Source organism: Lissotriton vulgaris, chromosome 6, assembly GCF_964263255.1.
Source record: "Lissotriton vulgaris chromosome 6, aLisVul1.2, whole genome shotgun sequence".
Taxonomy (NCBI): domain Eukaryota; kingdom Metazoa; phylum Chordata; class Amphibia; order Caudata; family Salamandridae; genus Lissotriton; species Lissotriton vulgaris.
In genome coordinates this window covers 1,404,674,338-1,404,695,568 of record NC_141694.1, presented here as the reverse complement: position 1 = coordinate 1,404,695,568, position 21,231 = coordinate 1,404,674,338, and the positions used below count along the sequence as shown (strand labels likewise).

Here is a 21,231-nt window from a genome sequence, read left to right as displayed (position 1 = left end):
TAAATGGTTCACTTCATTTCTTCAACACAGAACTCAAAAAGTCAAAATGAACGTGTGAAAAAGCACTCCAGATGCAGTTGATTAAGACTGGTATCTTCTTTATTAAGTGACTCTTAATACAGCGTCCTACCCACAGGAAAGCCAACAGCAACTACTACAATGCTAGGCAACAGGGCTGCATTCACATAACATTCTAGATTGCTCTACAGAACTAGGTTCTAGCACTGACTCAAATACATCAAGATTACTAAGCATTACTACACACCTTCCCCTCCACAACATATAATAATAAAAAAAACAACAACAAAACTAAATAAATAATAGAACCATTTATTTCAGAACAAAGTCACCAAACTTTAAAGGCCTTTTGTGAGAACGTGTGCTCTTTCGAAAAGGAGTAACATCTTTATGATGGACAACGTCTTGACTCTTATTATCAGGGAAACTTGAGCGTATAGGAAAAATCCTGTTTAAATCCAAATACGACCATCCTCCAGCGGAACTGCATTGAGAAACAATTTAGTAACTACAAGTGGAGTAGAATATTTCTTGCCACCAGCCTTAAGAGGTAACCTCACTCTCACACGATAACCAACACCAACTATAGTACGTGAGACAGCATGACTTTTGTCAAAATGTAGCTTTCTTTTAACAATTTTGTGATTTTGACGAACAAACCACTCGTCATCTTTTTTACTATTGTTAGAAACATCATTAGTTTCCATCTCTTTTGACACGAGTTTAGCACTGTTGTCAATCAACAGTGACTCTGGAAGGCCTTCCCTACAAAAGATGTCATCCAGAAATTTTACAACATCCTTAGTTTCTATACTTTGCGTGACTTTTATTTCTGGCCAACTGGAAAACATGTCAATTAGTACCAAAACATAGAATTGGCCGCCTTTCGAAGAGACTGGACCTAACAGATCTAAAGCAACATGCTGCCATACGTTGAACTCGTCTTACAAATCTTGTCACAAGCGCAACACTCAACACAATCCCTTACCATACGCTCAACCTGAATATCAATACCCGGCCACCAAAAATGGAGACGGATCCTTTCCTTAGTCTTAGAGATACCCTGAAGGCCCATGTGAGCTAATTGAATAATCTTACATCTAAGAGAACTAGGAGGAATTAAGCGAGTACCTCTCCAAAGTAACTCATCTTTCAGGGAAAGTTCATTGCAAACATTCCAGTACTTCTTGACCTCTTCGTTTAGAAATGTAATGCTTGTCCAACCACCAGAGACAAACTTACACATATCAATTAAACACTGATCAAGCTTAAATGCCTCTCTCCAGTCAGATTCAGAAACAACTCCATCTACAATTTCACAAACCTTGAAATCATTCAATTCCCAAGTGTCATCAAAATCAAGACAATCATCAATACACCGCTTTGAGACTAAGCGAGATAAAACAGTCAGCTACCTTGTTATCAATGCCAGGTATGTACTGGACTACAAAATCATAATCTTATAGGGCAATGACCCACTTACATAAGCAAGAGGAAGTAGAATCCAAGGATTTTTCCCCAAAAACATCCTTCAAGGGTTTGTGGTCAGAATGGACAACAAAGCTTGTACCCCATAGGAATTTCTTGAGCTTCTTTATCGCCCAATAAATGCACAGCGCCTCTTTTTCTATGACAGAGTAAAGAAGCTCCGGACCAACAAGAGCTCTAGAAAGAAACCGTATGGTTACTTCTTTTCCATCCTTTATTTGCTTAAGAACGGCATCTAGACCATGTGAACTTGCATCTGTAATCAAGATAGAGTTTAACCCCTTGCATGCTGATGACGGAGCAGTTCCGTCATCAGCTACGGGTGAGCTGTGCTGATGACGGAACCGTTCCGTCATGACTCCGCCCGCGCAAGGCGGAGTCAGCATGGGCGGGGAAATCCCGCCGCACGCAAGGGTTTAAAGAAGAATCAAAACTTTGCAAAGATGAAGCCGACAATAGAGCCTGTTTAATACCTTCAAACTCCAGCTGACATTTTGAAGACCACGAGATCCTTACACCTTTCTTTAAAAGAGATCTTAGCTCAACCGTACGTGAAGCAAACTGAGGTACACATTTGTTGTAATATTCTGTCATGCCCAGAAATGTTACCAAATCATCTCTAGACTGATGAACAGGCAAATCAACAATCGCCTTAACTAAACTCTCTTTAGGTCTGACACCCTCACTGGTCAAGCAATGGCCTAAATAATCAATTTCTGTAAGATTACATTTTCACTTGCTTTCTCTTAAGGTAAGGCCTCTTTGACTAAAACGCTCAATCAAAACTTCGTCCTGGTAAATTTTAACTCCAGCCAGACCAGTCAATACATCCTCCATAACCCTTTGGAAGACCAAAGCAGCAGAGATTAAGCCAAAAGGGAGTCGTGTGAATTTAAAAGTCCCAAAAGGAGTTATGAAAGCTGTTAAATCCATGAACTCCTAATCAATCTTAACCTGATGATATGCAGCACGCAAATCCAAAGAAGAAAATATGTGAGCACCCTTTAACTGCGTAAGCATTTCAGTTATGTTAGGAAGAGGATATTTATCAGAGACAACCTCTTGATTCAAGGCACGAAGGTCAACACAAAAACGAACCTCGTCAGAAGCCTTATGTGCTAAAACTACTGGAGAAATCCACGCACTAACTTCAGTCTCAACTATAATATCCTCACATTTTAACTTTTCAAGATCATTCAACATAGTCTTTAATGGCTAAAGGTACACTACGTACTTTACACGTGACCAGCTTAGAGTCAGGCTTGAGAACAATGTGGTTAGTGTATCCTGACAGGCAACCCAACTTCTCAGAAAAAACATTCTTAAATTCAGCACGTAAAGCACTGCTAGAATCACATGGTGGTTTGGTCTTACATTCATTGTTCACAACCTTGATGTCAGCAAAGGAGTGTGATACACATTGATTGGAGGATAATTTGTCCAAACCAGAACCACTGTTAGCGGACATATCCCTCAAAACTATGCATGGATCAGCTCCAGGAACTAAAGATATACCCTTATCAGCTTGATGATACCAACTGATTATGCTATCACCCTTGCATAAAATGTATATCTTACCTGCTGTCATGCGACCTTTATACTCAATACCACCTAGAAAGTAACCAAACAATTTTATTGGTTTACCACCATAAGCCAGAGGTCTTATGTCTGGTTTGTGGATGGTAACTTTACCATGCAACTCAAGGTCATAATAACTCTTAGGGATATGGGTAATTTTTGCCCCAGAGTCAAATAACATCCTTATTTCAGAATCATTAATTTTGACCATGTCAAGAGGACCTTTGCACTTGTTCTTGTTATTAGTAATAATAATCTCTCCACAATGTAAATCATCATCATCATCAGATTGAAACTCACTCTCGCTATGTATCAAGACTTTTTTCACACGCCTATTGGATTTAAATTTCTTGGCACAACAAGCTTTTGTGAAATGTCCAACTTTACAACAATTTTTACATTTAGACTTGAGGGCAGGACAGGATCTGTCATTAGCAAGGTGATCTGTCATATCACAGCGAAAACATTTTCATTTTGCATCACTTTTAGTAAATGAACGAGAGGAATTAGGAGTGACCCAAGAACTATTTTTCTTAAAAACGGCCATAGAAGACTTTTTAGCAACTACCTGTACCTTCTCCTCAACTGAAACTTTTTCCTCCTTTTTCTTTATGACTTCTACGCAAGCAAGAAAGTGTTCAATCCTCTTTGCGATCTCTATAACCTTTTCAAGTTTAGGGTCATCTTTTTGCCAGAGCTCATCCATAATTTTTTCAATGGAACAACCCAACATAAACTGATCCCTAATACGCTCTTCGATGGCACTATCAAATTTACATGTTGCACCTAACTTACGTAATGCAGTAATGTATTTTTCAATTGACTCATCAGCTTTCTGCACCCTTCGCCCAAAATGCTAATGTTCAAGAATAGTGCTGCCTTTCGGGAGAAAGTGTTTGTCCAGTTTTTTAAGACACACTTCAAACTCATTTAAACCGTTTGACTCATCATCAGTTAAGTCGGGAAGATGTTCAAAAACTTCTTGCCCTTCAGTGCCTAGGCAATGTAAGAGCAACGCAGATTTCGTTTCGTTACTTAAAGAAACCCCACAAACAAGTGCATAATTCAAAAACACTTTTTTCCATTTGGACCATCTTATATCAGGATCACCTGGACTGGAGAGGAAAAACGGTGGTGAAGTCACATTCTGCATTGTCTTCACACGCAATAAAATAATAATGCTTACAGACTATAGGTGAGTGTTGGATTAATGACAGAACTTAATCTAGTGTAACAAATGTAAGTCAAGTTAAACAAATACAAAATATTACACTCATGAATATGTATTTGAAATATAATCATTTAGCGCCTGAGGTTTGAAATAATGGAGAATACAGTGGAAGTAAAGAGTACAAAAAAAAAAAATAAACATCAACACAAAATGTAAATATCAACCGTTGACAAGCTGTGCGCATCAGCGCACGTGGTTAAGTTAAACAAACTCCTCCATAGTTTAGCTGCAAGCTGTGCGTATCAGCCCACGTGTTGACCCGTAGTTTAGCTGTGCGCATCAGAAATAAGAAGAAATAAACCAAAAACGGTTAGCTGTGCGCATTAGCGCATAAAAAGTCACAGTGTAACACAGTTAGAGGCTGTGCGCATCAGCGCACGCGAGCGTGTATACTTGTTGACTTGTTTAGCTGTGCGCGTCAGCGCAGGAACAATAAAGTTATTTAATAATGCTCGGCAGACAGCTGTGCACGTCAGTGCATTAGGATAGCCGAAGCCAAGTCGGGTATCCAAGCAACAGCTAAGCAAAACACAACAACCAATCAGAGTGAAGAAAAGTTGTGAGGAGCATCTACCAATGAGGAGACGGCTGACTTGTGACGCAGGAATGCAGAGGACAAAGGCGAAATGGAGTAGGAGTGCGTGCAGCTTCTAAAGGTGAGAGACATGCGCTAAGTTTGAAAGATGCGATGTAACACAGTTGATTAAGGCTGAGGCTCGAGCGCTAGTTGCTTTCAATGTAAAAAAAAAAGTACTTAACATGTAGAAGAGTCACTGTAAATCAAACCTTCTGCGCAGGGATGAAAAATGCAAAATGGGTTTACTTAAGAATAAATGCCTCAGTTTATTAACGTTTTCTCCTTAGTGAATGCCTCGGTTTAATCTGTGGAAGTCTCGAACAGGGGACAGAGATGAGGCAACGCTTTTAAGACACTGATAATAAATCTTCAGCGCAGAGGTAGAAAACGTTTAAGGCAGTCTTTCTTAAGAGTAAGCGCCTCGGTTTACTCTATGGAAGTCTTAAACATAGAAACAGGAAGAAGAGACGAGGCAAAATCTCTCAGAGGGTTAACAGGATCCTAGGATCGTCGCCAGTGTGAAAAAGCACTCTGCCTGAACCGGGAGCTCCGTGGATCGGGAGAGCGACTCCTTCGTCTATCCCTGCTTTCCCCACAGATGCACGACCCAAAGCCAAGGATCCTGCGCCTGGAAGCATGAGGAGCCCTCCGGTGGGGTGAAATCCGCCTGCAGCTGACCATTTGTGGTCTTTTACGGACTATGTTAGCCGAGCGCTCTCCGACCTGGGCTGAAAACAAAATGGCTGCGCCCGGTCGCGGTTCCAACGCCTGACGCCGAGCGCCGAAATAACTCTTCTACAACCAACAGCCGCCCACCACATGCCGGGGAAGTGAAACAGTCACTTGGAATCGACCCCCAAGGGCACCATGAGGTGAGAGTTGCCAAGTAGCCGACCCGACAGCTATTAACCGGCACATCGTGCCTGACCCAAAAATCGCGGCGGCGATTCCCTCGAAAGCACACTGCATGGACACACGATGAGCTCCTACCTCATATTCAATGCCCACTTTTACCGACCTAGTGGGATTCTACTACACCAGAACGGTTCTACCTTGCCTTACCAAGTATAGGAGCGACTACTCATGCCCAGCGCTGCCTGCCACGTGGTGTAAATGTAAATGTAAATGTATAGGCATTTATATAGCGCACTACTTACCCGTAGGGTCCCAAGGCGCTTCGACCGCTGCGAAACCCTTCCTGGCTTCCCTGAGAGATGGTCCCTTAATGGGTACCTCCAGGGTGAGACCAGGCATCCCCGGCGGTCTGGTGGGGCCGTTAGTGAAGATGAGGCAAGCTAATGCCCAGAGTTGCCGAGTGTGATCGCTGATCAGAGTGGGCACCGAGGCGAGAGAATTATCGAGTCCGCTGACCCTGGTCCAGAAACCTGCCGCGCCGGGAATCGAACCCTGGTCCCGGGCCGTCCTCTGCTCTCCGGTCTGCCGCCTCTAACCAGTGAGCCACACTACTCATCAGGATCTGCCCCACATCCGAGCGTCTCCTCTTGGTCGGAGACACAGACCATTGCCTAATGTGCCCCGGAGTCCGCCTATCGCTGTAAGCGATCACAGGTACTGCGCTTCCGTAATATCTTCGCGCATTCATAAGTCTGTGAGCCACGGCCCTATCACCCTTAGTTCCTGTGTCCGTACCTCTCACGAAGCCCCAAACACAGCAGACGAACAGCAGCCCGGTCCTACTTCCGTGAGTGACCAGCATCAGTTGCCCACAGTGTCTTCTTACCGGTTCTACACGGGCCCACCCTGCTTCCTATAGCAGTTAACCCACAACACGCTGCGATGGCGAACAGAGAAGACAGAAACACCACCAAAAAGGTGAAGCCAGACCCGCTTATCTCGGACTCCCCCATTAAAAGTAGATCGGACATGGCTGCCACGATGGAAATGATACTCAGAAAACTGGCAGACCTCCACGAACTTTCAAAATCTACCAAATCTAATACCGACTCTATGCAACTAGAACTCACAGCGATTAGAGCCGATATGAATGCAATAAACACAGGTTTGGGAGCAGCCGAGCAACGTATTAGCGAAGTGGAGGACCTGGCACGAGAATCAGCTTCCAAGATCCAACGCCTAGAACACACCACGGACGAACTTAAACGCCATAACGCGGAGTTAGAAGATAGGAACAGAAAAGGGAACATCAGAATTTTTGGCGTTCCGGAGAACTCCGAAAAAGATGCAGATTCTTGCGTGGCCTTCCTTGAATCATGGATACCTATGATCACCAACATAGAATTCCCACACGGCCTTGAACTGGATAGGGCACACAGGATCCCCACCTTCGCTACCAGGAACTCCAAAGGCCCCAGACCGTTGATATGCAAACCACTCAGATTTCCACATGTATAGATGATCCTTCAATTCGCAAGGAAAAACAACTCCATCACGTGGGAAGGTCATAGAATCATCTTTACGCAGGACTTCTCAAAAGACACGGTGGCGATCCATAAAGGTTTCCTGGAACTCCGAGACAAACTCAGATCCATAAACATTACATTCTCCTTCGCTGGTCCTGCGAAATTCAGAATTGTAGTGAACGGCCACCCAAGATTCGTCACGGACCCCAGAGCCCTCGCAGACCTACTCGAAGATCGTCGCGAACAAGAAATGGATCTATCGACCGGCCTCTCGAACAAAAGGAAAACGTGAACTCCACCAGCTCATAAGTCATCATATTGTCTGCTCGTACTCAAGGCCAACAAGTCTTTGCCTGTTCCCAAACGGGCTTGATATGGCTCTAGCGCCATGCTCTTCAATCTGATAACGTCCACTTCTACACCAAAGCCCTTCATCTCACCTGATCACTCTCCTGTATCGTGAGTTTATGCTCTTAAAGTTGTGTCATTTGTTATCCATAAAGTTTACAACTCTGCAATTCTTAAGACTATGCCATCTATACACATGCAGGTCTCGTGCTTCACTACAATGGCACACCAATGTTATTCAATAATGCCTTAGCGTAAATTGCTCATGTTCTCATTCCACTACCCTTACTACTGCTATATATAGTGGCCCTTTTTCAGCCGCAAAAATGTTTGTCGGATAAGACAAGTTTCATGTTTATTGATACTATGCTATTTTTGATGTCTAGGGAATTATACTAGTTAATTACTCCTGTTCCACCTAGCACGGTTCTGCCGTTGTACTCCCTAAGTACGATTTTGGGGGGAGGGGAGGGGAGGGAGGGGGGCTCAAGGGTAGTTTTGACAAGGGGGGAGAAAATGGAGTTAAAAGAGTTCAGAGAATAACAGTCTTTCTTTATGTTTTGTACTGCCTATTGCTTATGTTCACATCTTACAGGTATGGCATGCATCTCTCGCTGCACTCCCAAATCTTATTTCAATACTGTATCTTACACCCTGTCCTTAGAGTTGTATCTCCTCACACGGCCCACACAAATGTAACCAACACACGACATTCTACCCCGGTATCACTCGATTGCCATGCTACTACTCAGCGATAAAATCTCACTCCGATGTCTAACACAAAAGCATTAGCCGATGACCTTACAATAATCTCTCTTAATGTTTAGGGCCTCAACCATCCGGTAAAAAGGAGGAAAGTTTTTGAATATCTCGCCAAATCAAAGGGGGACATTATCTTACTCCAGGAAACCAAACTGTCTGAGGAAGATCTACAGTTCCTGAACATCCACTGGGCGTCACACATACTGAACTCGCCAGCGGCTCACAAAAAAGGAGGGGTAGTCACCTTACTAGCGAAAAAAGCCAATCTAACACTAGTCTTGCATTCTCATGACAATGAAGGAAGGCTATCCGTTACTAACCTACTAAGGGAAGATGACCCCATACATGTAATAAATATTTACGGCCCAAATGCTGATGACCCGGAATTCTGGGACTCGGTTTACCGCTCATTAGAACCCATCCCTCCAGATGACCTGCTGATAGTAGGGGGCGACTTTAATCTCCCCCTTGACCCGATTCTAGACAGACAATCCAAATGCACCTCCCACCCATCCCGTTCGCACGAAGCCCTCCTTCGCCTTTGTGACAGATGTTGTCTAAAAGATTCCTGGCGCCTTCAAAATCCAGACGGAAGGGACTATACTTTTTACTCCGCCCCAAACAAATCATATTCACGCATCGACTTTATCCTGATCTCAAGCCCCTTCACACACCTGATAGAGGACACTGAAATAGCCCCTAAACTAATTTCTGACCACGCCTGTATTCGCACCAAGCTTGCTGGTTCCAAATCGATCCTTCCACCCAAGAGATGGCGCTTCAACGATGAAACCTTATCTGATCCCGCAAACAAATTACTAATAGCTAACGCCATTGATGAATACCTAACCTTAAATGACACCCCAAGACACTACACCCAACACCTTGTGGGACGCTTTGAAAGCCACAATCCGATGGGTCATCATCAATATCAGAGCCAAGACGAACAAGACACTAAATATAGAGCTAGAATCTTTAGAACAACAGATTGGAACCCTAGAATCCCAACATAAGTCCAATCCACTAGACACTATAACGCTAGAAATACTAACCAAAAAGAAGTACGAATACAACACCATTACCAGTAAAAGAGCGGGGTGTGGATCAACCGTTTCAAGGCCCTAAAACTCTGTGAGGGCAACAAAGCAGGGAAACTCCTTGCCTCCTATCTTAAGCACAAGCAGAAACTGTCCACCATATTATCCATAAAAGATTCTAGAAATACCACTCACACAAAACAATCTAATATTCTTGACACGTTCAAATTTTACGAAGACCTCCATAAAAACGACAAACCACTAGATGTATCAGCCTGCACCGACTACCTTGAATCACTTCACCTCCCCAAACTCTCAGAAACAGATTAGACTCAACTAGGTTCCCCCATCACACGCGCAGAGATCAGGGCAGCAATTAATATACTAAAGAATAATAAGGCCCCCGGTCATTCTATAAGGCCTTCACAGACCAACTTAGCCCCACGCTCCTTAACCTTTTTAACTCCACAGCATCCAGTGGAAGTATTTCCCCGTCGATGAGTGAAGCTACGATCATAGTTATACCCAAAGAAGGGAAAGACCCTCTCCTCACTAAAAACTACCGCCCCATCTCTTTGATAAACCTTGATTGCAAAATCTACGCAAAAATATTGGCGACCAGACTAAATTCCGTCCTTCATAAACTAATTAGCCCCGCGCAGGTTGGCTTCCTAAAACACCGGATGTCAAACGACAATAAAAGACTACTGTGCCACCTTCTGGAGAAAGCAAAGACCTCTTCCTCCCCAATGGTAGCGATAACATTGGACGCGGACAAGGTCTCGTGGTCCTTCCTCCGGCAATGCATGCACACCTTCAACCTTGGCGACTCCTTTGCCAAGATGGTGATGGCCCTATACTCAGCCCCATCTGCCAGGATAGCTATAAACGGTTCCCTATCCAACCCGTTCCGACTTCACCAGGGAACCAGATAAGGCTGTCCACTCTCCCCGGCGCTTTTCCTCCTAGCCATTGAAGCCCTCCTTACAGACATCAAAAATAATAAAGACATAGCAGGTGTTTCCTTTGGGGACACACTAGTAAAGTTAGCAGCGTATGCTTATGACATCTTGATTACAACAGAACACCCTACAAACTCCATTGCTGGGCTTATGACCTCAATTGACAAATACTCCTCCCTATCCGGCTACAAATTAAATAGAGATAAATCCGAGGTAAAGCCTCTAAACGTCCACAACTCTAGAGAAGTTTTAGGCAACTCTGGCCTAACTTGGCAAACTGACGTGATTAAATACTTGGGGATAGAATTTACTGATGACCTCTTAAGTACCCTTAAACACAATGAGTCCACGACCCTTGCCAAAATCAAACGACTGCTTGACGGTTGGTCCCCCCGTTTCATCACATGGTGGGGCCGTATAGAAACCATAAAAATGATGATATCCCCCTTAGTTAATTACCTCATCACAATGCTTCCACTTATCCTTTCCAAAGAGTTCCACTGTAAATTAGATAAGCTGATCTCTTCCTTTCTCTGGCAGGGCAAGAAAGCCAGAATCAGTTTAAAGAAATTACGATTAGATAAAAGCCTAGGGGGTGTCAACTTGGCGGACTTCAAGCTATATCAAACGGCCATTTTGGCAAAACAAGGATCATACTGGCTGACCTCACAGACTGAGTATACCCCGGTGTGGCTTGCTGTGGAAAGGTCCATCTTACAAGGCCTCGACCCCTGCGCTCTGCTCACCATTAAACTCCGTCCCAATTTAGGCTCGGGCCCTATCTTTAAAAACACCAGAATGGCTCTTCTCAAAGTCAGCAAACACTTACCACACCAATTCCAGCATTCAAATTGGGAGTCGCTCTGGCACAATAACGCTTTAACATATAAAGGGAAACCTCTAAACTACTCTCCTTGGATAGAAAGAGGTATACACTTCCCCCACCAACTCTCTGAAAAGACACTACCACTCTCCTCAGTGAACTGCAGAACAGATTCCACCTCCATCACATAGAATTCTATAACTTTCTACATATTAAAGTAGCGCTAGCGAAAGCGGCCCTGAAGGACGTCACCCCGTCCCTCCCTGGATTCCTCACTTCACTAAACAAACTTGGCCATCAAGTCTCTAGAATATATAAACTAATCCGTCCACAATCGTCCTCCCTAACCAAACCACTCCAGCTCTATTGGGACTCTTTCTCAACCACACCTACTTCAGAGGAAGAGTGGGTCAGAACCTGGGAGTCCACCACTCGCCACAAAATAAGCCCCACACTCTCACAAACCAAGTTCTGGCTACTCCACAAGGCCTTCTGGACACCTAGGAGGCTCTTTCTATATAAAATCAGGGACGATGACACATGCTGGAACTGCAAAGGAGAGGGAGGGGACCTTGAACACTTAATTTTCAGATGCCCATGCGTCACCTCCTATTGGGACAGAATCTTTGATCTCATTTCCAAAGCCCTACATATCACCCTCCCAAGGGAATTCTCAACGCTCGTCTTCGGATTCGCCAAAGCCGCCACACTCAATGATAATGATAAAGCCCTACTCTACCTATTGCTGACGGCAGCGGTTAAAATCATACTCAATAACTGGAAAAACACAAACAAAGCTTCTTTCCCCCATTGGCTTAACTGGGTCACCAATTTAAGAGGAGCCGACAATATAGCCCTCGCCTCTACCCCGTGGCGTCCCCCACTCAGAAAACTCTGGTCCTCGCTAGATGACTACTTTGACCTGCACAAGCCACCTTGATACACGATGGCCTCGCGACCATCCCGTACATCCACCCTCCTAATTAACATGCTGTTGTGGTATTGTTATCACTCTATGACTCTGTATGCCTACCGTCATGTAAGAAAATAGATGCAACTCTCCTATGTATAATTTTATGTATAACTTATAATTTACTTAATTTACTGTACAGTATTGTTACGACTCATGTGTATTCTCATATGCCAACTTCTTTTATTGTTTTATTTACCCTATATGTGTATTTTTTCAAATTCTTTATTCTGTTAATAACATATGCACAGCTGTATATCTCTTAAGCTCCTAATAAAAAACTTTTGAACATAAAAAAAAGACTGGTATCTTCTTTATTAAGTGACTCTTAATACAGCGTCCTACCCACAGGAAAGCCAACATCAACTACTACAATGCTAGGCAACAGGGCTGCATTCACATGACATTCTAGATTGCTCTACAGAACTAGGTTCTAGCACTGACTCTAATACATCAAGATTACTAAGCATTACAATAGAACGACTGACTTTCTAACCCCTCTCCGGTGTCCCTAGGCATCCCCCAACGCTCTATTCTCTCCCCCTCTCTCTTTAACCTCTTTATGGAACCTCTTACCCTCATCCTGAAACAAGCTGGAATTAACTACCATCTCTATGCTGACGACACACAACTGTACTATAAGATTAGGTCTCACGCTGATGTACTTCATCTTAACCACACCTTAAACAAGATCCAACACTGGTTCCACTCCAACCACCTCAAACTAAACCCCAAGAAAACAGAAAGCATCCTCTTCGCCCCTAAAAACAATGGACTCCCCATCCACACCTGGATCTCGGACCTCAATACACTCAACTGCTCACTCTCTTTGTCTAACTCAGTGAAATCTCTCTGCTTTACCGTTGACAAAAACCTAACCCTAAATGATCACATAAAAAATTCTGCTAAAGGAGCTTTCTTCACTCTCCGTCACCTGAAGAAAATCAAACCCTTTATCGCTCCTGAAGACTTTAAATGGGTCGTACAATTCCTGGTACTCTCAAAAATCGACTATGGGAACACTATCCTCACAGGAACCCCCAAAGTCCGACTTGCCCCACTCAGATCTGTGCTCCACCTAGCAGCCAGGCTCATCACTGGCTATAAACGTTTGGATCACATCTCCCCAGCCCTGAAGGCTCTCAACTGGCTTCCTACTGAAGGTAGATCCTCCTACAAGACAGCATACATCACACATAAAGCCCTACACCAGAATGACCCTCTGTGCCTCACAAACAAACTTTAAAAAGCTGGCAGCTCCAGAACGATGAGGATTACAAACACGTTCCTCCTCATCCCTCCCTTATTCAAAAAAAAAAAAACACTCAATCTCGCTCCTTCTATGGAAACACACCGATCGTCTGGAATGCCCTCCCAAAGAAACTGCGTTGCAACCCCTCCTACATTGCCTTCAAAAAAAGACCTTAAACTGCATCTCCTCTGCAAATAATGGGGTCTTTAATCTGACCTTCGACCTGCTCCGACCCTACCCTCTGCTACTTCACTCCCTCCCCTTCACCTCTCCCCTCCCACCGTCTGTCTCCCCATCCTACTCCAACTTCCCTTCCCTCCTCCCTCTTAAAACCCATCCCGGCTGACCACCCCCGTCTCCCAATTCTGCCCATCACCCCCTCCCAATTCTGCCCTTCCCCCTGCTTTCCTCTTTAAAATTTCTACCTACCTAACCCACAGCTCAGCCCTTAATCCCCCCCAGCCCCTATATATGTAAGTGTATCTGTTCCTGCTATGTCTCTGTTTTAATAGACTTCAATGGTACGTTTGTTTTTATTCACTGTTTATAGTGTGTGCTGTTTGACCAACTCCTGTAATCTTGTTTTTCACTCATGTAAAGTGCTCGGATACCCCTGGGTCTAGCCAGCGCTATATAAAACCTTTCAAATGAATGAATAGTCTGGGAATAAAATAATAAAACATTTGTTGAAACTCAAACCGGTGTGTGCCATTACTTCAATTTGGCAATGAGCACCACCAGCAACATCTGGACCAACACCAAGGTGAAGAGATAGAGGAAACAACTTCACACCTTGTGAATGAGGAAAGGAATCAACCTATTGTTGCGTCTGGACTAAGTAAGGCACTTCTCGTTTTTAGCATAGTAATTCTGAAAGAAACACCTGTTTGGATTTTTAATAATTGACTGAGGACCTGTTTGTTTATTTTTTATCAGGCCATTACGTGCAACTAACACACTGCACAGAACTCACCGTATAAAACTGTAACATCGCTAAGCAACCAGTGTGACTGTTTGTCCCTGTACCTCATTCAGTTCACACCCGCAACCTTTCATCACTGCTATCAAGGAGCACGTCTCACTCAAGTGCACAAGTGTGACTCGCATCAGTCCCACACTGAATGAAGTTCTTGCTACTTGGCAAATCTAGAAGCAACGTGTTCCCTGCTTAGTGCATATGCGTGACTGCACACTAGCGTCAGTAGTATGCCTGATGACCGCCATGAAATTCCTCGTTTATTAAACATTTGACTAAAACCCCTCATCGCAATGCAATTGTGTATTTCATTTATAAACTGCTAGAAAAATATACTTGACATTCTGCAGAAGAAACTATGAGTGGAAAACAATTATAATTCAAAGAAGCAATAGCAATTGTGAATACTGTTGAATAATCAAGTGCCTGCATGAAGGGATTGAAAATAAAAGTAGTATATGGAATTGAGCAGACTGACTTATGTAGGATGGTGAGGGGAGAGTTGTAGGCCTTGAGTACCCGATCATGTCTGATTACACACCTGAACCTCCGATGTCAAGAAGCAAATACTGAGGGATAGACTTGAGATTAGACTTGGCTTGTCACCATCTTGAATTTCAAGTCTAAGGGCCTGATTAAGATTGTTGTGGACAGGGTTACTAGGTCACAAACGTGATGGATATCCAGTCCGCCAAATTACAACAACATCATATCCTTTGGAAGTTGTTATAAAGCGGACAGATTATCTCATCCTCCAAGTTCGTAATCAGCCATAAGTCCTTTTCCTAACACTCCATAGACAAATAATAACTCACCACCTAGTTTTCTTCTAGTAAATTCACTTGATTGTTTGTCATGTAGCATATAACACACTTGTGCAACCTCGTGCACTGATGCAACTGAGTTTCTTATGGTTTTCAATATAATCTGCTTACAGGAAACATGGGCCTGTGACGTAATTGAACTTCTTGAGCTCCAAGCTCTATCAAGAATTGCAGAAAGAGTTTGGAAAGAGCGCCTAGAGAGGCTTAATGCTTGCTGCTTCAAACCAGCTTACACAGTTCTGTTAATTCACATGCTTTCAAATCCGTAAAGCAAAATTATCCATATATTTTAAAGAAAGAACCTTTCAGAAAAATGTAAACATTCCTATATAGTCTTTCAATCTTGCCAAGTGATACTGGCCCAGTATGCTTGAAAACATTTACCACTAATTTCCCAAACGCCCTTGGGGAAGAATCTCCAACCTCCTGATCTCTTCATGAGGAGAGGGCGTTTGGAATTATTTGACCATGGACCCACTCATTTCTGGGCCCCACTCTCCTGTTTCAACCGGTTTTGAAATAATAAAAAAAGAATAAATAATAAAACAAGGCCTCACCTGTTCCTTCTTACTGCAGATACCGCAACAGCTCTAAGTGAATCGAAAGTCTGTGTTTTCACTTTCCCTAGAGTACTTGTCATCCAAATTACGAGCTGCTACTTGGATCACAAACTTAAAGGCTGTCCTAAATTACCATAAAAACTGTGGTGAGTTTTGTCCCCAACCCTACCAAAGCTTCAGATATGCTTGCCAACTCCTTGTAAACTCCTCCATCCAAGCTTCCAGTAATATTGTCTTTTATTGCGTGTATCCAGTTAAGAGGATGGTATACATCCAACTAATTTTACAGCAATTATTTTGTATTCAAATCAAAATAGGACTCAGCATGGTGTTTGTAATACAGGTATCGCAAGACCTTCTGACAGGACTGATCACCCGATGAACAGCTCTGAAGCCAGAGCCGATAAGACCTTCTCAACCTGAGGGGCTATTCACAGAGCCAGTTAAATGTGCACCCAGAAGGATGGATTCCCGTCTGTGAACCTTGCACCAGAAATAAGATCTGAGTGACCTGATAGGTTTGTTGCTGTCTTGTGATTAACCTTATGTGATTTGTCTAGTCTTGCTGATACCTAATATGCCTGGTTAGTCACTTACCTGGTTTATGATTAGACCTAGTTATTCACTGACCTGGTTTATGACTGATGGAAGCAGTTTGAGTCCCACCTCACCCTCTCCACCCTGCTAACTGCACTGACTGAGATACAAACACATGTTGGCAGGAGAGTGTGGAAGGGGGTGTTTTATGGTTCACATATGCGATCGAAGGTTCACACTAAACAGGTACTCCAAGAAGGAATTCACACACATTAGTAGTGCCCTGTACAATATGCTTAGTTGGACCGGTTTTATAAGCAGATAAGCATTTGTAAGCTTATAAATGACAGGTAACCTCCAGTTAAATCACTTCTTGGACGGGATGTTACAAAGCTACAGTTTGCACTTGCTTTTGTATATGCTGCCGGGTGGCGATTTTTGGCTTTGCTGATGTTATCGAGTGTCACGGCGCCCGTGCACTTGTCAGATCGGCTGGGATTACCAAGTTGCACCGTTAGGGAGGCTACTTCAGACATCTTGTTAGTGCTCCTTTGTGCTGCTGTTGTGTGGTCAGAGTGTAAATGGAAAACGGGTACTAAGCATCTGTTTTTTTGCGTCCCTTGCATTTCTGTCTCTTCCAGATTATCACCACAGTTGTTGCTGATGTTTATTTATTTATTTTTTACATTTGTACAGCGCTCTGTTACCCGTAGGTGTCCTGGCGCTAAGTGTTACTCCTGAGATAGAGGCAGGTTAGGAAATCATTTGGTGAACAGCCATGTCTTTAATGCTCTTCTAAAGGCCATGAGGTCCGTCAATTTTCTGAGAGTGTGGGGCAAGGCATTCCAAGCTCTGGCTGCGTCCAGCACAAAGCTTCTGCCTCCCCACCGTGTCCTCTTAAAACAAGGGATCACAATCAACCCCATATCGGCTGATCTAAGATTTCTCGTCGGACGGTACCAACAAAAGTGTCGCCGAAAGAATAAAGGCCCCTTGCCTTGTAAGGACTTAAAAACTAGGCATAGGGCTTTGAAAAGAATTCTCTTTCGCATTGGAAGGCAGTGCAACTTGACCAGCTCCTGAGACACAGAGACAAATTTAGGGATCCCCAAAATAAGCCTTGCCGCAGCATTTTGGAGTAACTGTAATTTGTTAAGTGCCCCCTGTTGGTCACCAAAGAATAAACCATTACAATAATCCAACTTTGCCATGATCAGCGTTGTGACAACTGTTTTCCTGTCACTGTCGGGGATGAATGGAAGGACCTTGCGAATGGATTTAAGCAGGTAGGCCACCGAAGAAGATAAAGCACTGACCTGAGGACGAAAGGTAAGATGATCGTCGATCAACACCCCTAGATTTTTTACCTTCGCTACTGGGGTGGGGGCATTGCCCATCTGGTCTGGCCACCAGCTTGGGCTCCAGAAGTTGGTGTTTGAACCAAACACTATAACTTCGGTTTTAGCCGAATTCAATTTAAGGCAGTTAACTGCCATTCAGTTCCCAACCACCAGCATTCACTCTTGGAAATTCCTAGCTGCCACTTCTTCCCTCCCTGGTAATACCGACACCACAATCTGGGTGTCGTCAGCATAAAATGTGAGATCAAACCCTTGTGCCCGAATTATTGGCGCCAGTGATCCAACGTAAACGTTAAACAACGTAGGGCTCAAGGACGAGCCCTGAGGCACTCCGCAGGGCAGAATAAAGGGTTTTGACTCGTAGTCACCCAGGCCACCTTCTGGACTCTGCCGGACAGGAAGGCTTTAAGTGTCTCAAGCGCTTTCCCTTGAACTCCGCAGGCCTTCAAACGGTCAAGTAGAATCCCATGGTGGACCGTATCGAAGGCCGCAGAGAGGTCCAGCAGCACCAGGGCTGCCCTCCCTCCCGCATCGGCCACCGCTCTGATCTCCTCAGTTGTTTTAATGAGGGCGGATTCCATACTATGGTAAGGTCTAAAACCATGTTGTGGAACATATTATAGTCTTGAGAGTCTCATTGGGGGGTGGGGGGGGGCTGAGGGGGGGGTGCGTGGGTAGTATGAGGAGAGAGGGTGCTCATGTTCGCTTTGGCTATTGCGGTGCCCTTTGAGGTTATCCTGTCACTACACAGAGATGCTCATTATCATTCTGTATGTGATAACTATGCCAACATACAGAATGATTATGGGCTAATAGCAGTCTGTGCTGGGTTGGGGAAGGGCTTCTGCAGGCCACTGAATTACAGCAGGAGCACGAGCTGACCCCTGCAGTGAGAGATACAGAACTCTCACTGCAGGGGCCAGCTCGCTCCTATGTCTGAAATTACGGACAAAAGGCATCCGTGAAAGAATGTCTCACGGACAAGAGGCCCAAATTATGGGCGGTCAGTGAAATTTACGGACGGTTGGTCACCCTAATTTACGATCCCAGTGGAAACTATAGGTTTTTTAAATCGGGATTCAGACTTTTAAGGGAATTCCTGCACCGCACAATCAGTGTTTTACCACTCAATTGTCACTAGGTAAAATGTAACTCAGCCTAGGAAAATTGTACCATTCCATGTTTCTGTACCTTGGGACAGCTTTAACATGCATTATTGCAGCACTACTCCCTATTCCGAAGCGTAAAAAGATGTTGGGGTGATATTGCTGCAGCTGGTAAATACAGCATTAGACACTGGCTGGTATTTATCAAGTGCATTATTAAATAGTCCCCTCTCAGAGGAGGTAGCGCCGGTAATGCAGCCAATAGATCTCTCTTCCTCATCTCTTTCAGTGCTTGTATGAGGTTCGATGTGTAAAGTAAGTTTCTAATTTGCTGGGAAAACGGATTATGTGCCATTTATGCAAGGAACATCACTTCATTACCCTACGCTTCTCTAAGCAACCCCACATAAATGCTGTCTATGTATCTTTCATATAAAATTGATACAGAGGTGGCAGCTCTTGTGGCACTTAGAGCCTCCCACAATCGAACTAATTAAACGGACCCACCAATGTGTCCCATGGTGCCTTAAGGGTCACGAAAGAATCAGAGTGGTGAATAACCAATGAGATATATATACACAGGATAACCCCTTTCCTCAATGGGCCCATGAGGAGCTTGGCTTCTACTGTACTGAATTCTGAGACTTCGTTAAAGAGCCTAGATGTTGGGTAAGGGTGCGACACAGCTGGAAATATTTGTAGAATCGAAATTTGCCTAGCATAGTAACGGTAAGTTTCAATTCTATTAAGGACACGGAGACGAGGATTATGCTTTTCTCTCTTCGCTGTTTATTCAACAAAAACCACATAGCAGCCAGAAAAGCAACTTATTTTTTCAAAGAATATGTCATGTACCCCAACACAGGGTTAAAACATATCAAACATCAAAGCACATGGGATAAACTCCAACTCCCATCAGTCCACGAACAATAGTCCTTCCACAGTGTCCATAACGTTAAGGTAGGGCGTCCATCTTATGATCCCTTCCTCTTTCTTCGCGCGAGTCACGCCAAATCAACCACGGTCCTGTTTAGCCTCGTTACCTAGTAGGAAAAACAACAGCCTCATAAAACTCATCATCCCCTCGGTACTGGTGAGTTTCCTCCTCCTCCACATAGAAGCCCTCTGCCATGACTAAAGTCCCTGAGGGTAGGGGAAGGATCTTAAAACTGGCACCGGGCACCAGAAAGTTTAGGCTAACCGTAGGCTAGCAAAGTTATTCAAATATCTGGTACACCAGAAACTAAGAGGCAGCACCCCTCTAACAGCGCGCTGACCCTCTTATCACAAGACCGGGCCAATGCCGCCTCCCTAGCGCGCTTACACACTAATTGCTGGAGAAAACGCCGAGGAAATCGGAAAGTGCTGAACAATACTGCCCGCAGGCGTCAGGAGCGGTAACCCGCCAATACAGACCCCCACGGGGAGTCAAGTACAGTGGGGCAGTACAACCCTGTCCGGGCGTCACGGTGAGGCGGCAGACAAGGCTCCAACGCGGTCGTTCTCCTCAGCGCGGCTCCCGTCAGAGGGAAAGCCGCGCCGAGGAGAACGAGACGCGACGGCGCCCTCTAGCGGCAATGTACACAAGCCGCAACTCCGGGGACAGTCGCGTCAGGGGCGAAAACGTCCCCGCGTCAATTACTGACAATATACGGGGTTCTGAAAGGGAAAACACAGTGTTAAACCCGCAATTAAGAGCCCAGCAAACTACCAAAAAACCACACAGTTCCAGAACCCAAAACGACCCCACCACACAATAACGAGGGGGAGACGGGGAAAAAGGCACTTAACTGGCTGCGAAGCAGCGAAGAAAGAGGAAGGGATCATAAGATGGACGCCCTACCTTAACGTTATGGACACTGTGGAAGGACTATTGTTCGTGGACTGATGGGAGTTGTAGTTTATCCCATGTGTTTTGATGTTTGATATGTTTTAACCCTGTGTTGGGGTACATGACATATTCTTTGAAAATATAAGTTGCTTTTCTGGCTGCTATGTGGTTTTTGTTGAATAAACAGCGAAGAGAGAAAAGCATAATCTGAAGCCTCCGGTCCGGACATAGAATTGGGTTTTAAGAAGGCTGTATTCCCGTTGGAGGTCCTCGAAACACTTCATCTCCGAGCCCTGCCATACGTCTCTCAACCAGGAATTACCAATAAGGTCCCATTTGTATAAGCCATCAAGCCGAATGCAGTGTTATAACTAACGGCCATGCCACAGGGGGTCACTGTTGTGACCCTGCTTTCTCAGGCTTATCTGCCTAAGGGCCGCTCGCCAAGTCAAAGTCTCCACCCTAGAAACCTATGGAAGAGTACAGGGGACTGGCGTTCCATAAAACATACCTATAATCTTGTCACGCTCAACAATGCCACTTGTTACCAAAACTTTAGCTCCTACCACCCCCCCCACACAGCCAATCATTCAGCCCCAGTGTTTGAGA

The 21,231-nt window shown here is 44.4% G+C and overlaps 1 protein-coding gene across 5 annotated transcripts in view; it reads right to left on the bottom strand.

Annotated features, from left to right (window-relative positions):
* Nucleotides 1-21,231, bottom strand: part of RALGAPA2 (Ral GTPase activating protein catalytic subunit alpha 2) — a 1,781,019-nt gene that overhangs the window by 1,403,808 nt on the left and 355,980 nt on the right. The gene's annotated exons all lie outside the window — the stretch shown is intronic.